Source organism: Apium graveolens, unplaced genomic scaffold (assembly GCF_009905375.1).
Source record: "Apium graveolens cultivar Ventura unplaced genomic scaffold, ASM990537v1 ctg1236, whole genome shotgun sequence".
In the NCBI taxonomy this organism is placed as follows: domain Eukaryota; kingdom Viridiplantae; phylum Streptophyta; class Magnoliopsida; order Apiales; family Apiaceae; genus Apium; species Apium graveolens.
In genome coordinates this window covers 25,590-27,227 of record NW_027417136.1, presented here as the reverse complement: position 1 = coordinate 27,227, position 1,638 = coordinate 25,590, and the positions used below count along the sequence as shown (strand labels likewise).

The 1,638-nt window shown below is 33.8% G+C and overlaps 1 long non-coding RNA gene across 1 annotated transcript; it reads right to left on the bottom strand.

The window, feature by feature from the left end:
- Window positions 1-463: 463 nt before the first annotated feature.
- Window positions 464-1,398, bottom strand: LOC141699734 (uncharacterized). Its single transcript, XR_012566086.1, has 3 exons — window positions 1,360-1,398; window positions 1,212-1,283; window positions 464-536 (listed from the first exon to the last, which is right to left on the bottom strand). It is a non-coding gene; the product is annotated as an uncharacterized LOC141699734 (long non-coding RNA).
- Between the last annotated feature and the right edge of the window lie 240 nt (window positions 1,399-1,638).

The window sequence follows — 1,638 nt, the reverse complement described above, 5'->3', positions numbered from 1 at the left end:
AAACTAGTAGATATCATGTCTATAGAAACTTACGAATTATTTTTTGAAGATGACATGCTGGATACAAGATTCCTGTAAAAGATACAAAAGGAATTTAAAGAAATATTGATATTTAGTTTAAAGAGTATATGAAGCAGGAAGAAACCTACACATTAGATGGCTGGCAGTTATATTCAGCTGTCCGTGAAAAATTGTTGTAAGATACATCACTGCAGCCAATACAATTATGAAATTTGTGAATACGATAAACATGGAACTTAATAATGATCCATCCTGGCATGTGGTTTCTCTAAATCTAGATGATATATTGAACTCAAAGCTGTGTAAAGAACTAACAAATTTTCTTTGCTGCCTGAAATCCAACTTGGTATCTCTCCAGTCAATGAATTGTGATTCAGATACCTACATTCGATTACAAGTTTGTGTCACACTTCTGAGTACATTAGTTTGCAAATTACATACAGGCTAAAGTAAACAGGTATAGGAAAGAAGATAAATTATGCAAGTCCAGCTATCCGAGTTAGTTGCATGTGTTCCTGGAAGGTAATAATTTCTTATAAGAAGTATTTGAAACAAATTCACATACAGATATTGTATATCAAGGTCGTTTAAGAGCGCCATTGAATCTGGTATTTGGCCAGTCAACCGATTAAAGCTCAGATCTCTGCAAACAAATAAAATAAAACTCAAAATGATAAAATTTTGATCTATTTCCTAGCATACATGTTTCTGCAGGTTTTTGCATTCAAATGGCACATCACACGCTACACAAGCATATAAAGCTAATGTTTAGGACCTAACTGTAAAAGTAGAACAATACTTTTGAAAATACCATTCCCGACATAACAAGAAGACTGAGTTGCTGGTTATATAATCCAATGAACAACAAAATATTGGATAGAGAGAAAGTATTTGAACTTCGACGAGAAATCCAGAAGTACCCTTATAATTTATAATGTTCTTCTTTATATGCATAGACAGAACAGTGTAACTAAATTATTATAAGGAGAGTCTCTGAATGTGCTAATGAATTCTACATAGTAATACTTAAAAATATAGGTCTCTGTTGTGTGCTTGTATCGACTAATGCATCTGTGAAAACATATATAGTACATTGTAATCCCTCACACGCACATGCACAGACATACATTGTGAGGAACTCCATTACCAGAAATTAGTACCGTATTGAGCAATAATAAAAGTTAGCTTACAGGGTTTTTAGTTGACCAAGTACTCCAAAGTATTCTGGAAGTGCACCATTGATCAAGCAATTTCTTAATATCCTACAAAAGAAAGAAATGTTAACTAATTTTTTCAGGGAAACACATCTGCATCAGACAAAATTTATGTACGACTTACAGCACATGCAAGGATTGCATATCTTTTAAATCTGGGATAGTAAAATTTCTTCCAGTCCGATCAGATATCCTCCCATCAACAGAAAGCACAGAAGTAATCAACTGATCTCAAAACTAAACCAAAAATCAACTACAATGATAGAAAGTCATGAAGGTATTAAACATTGGCTAGATATTTGAGCAGTTCTTACAGTTCTATTAGATTTCTCAGACGGGAGATGCTCAATGGAATTGGACCCTCCAGTCCTGTTCCCTGCAAGTCCCTGCACAAAATTTGATG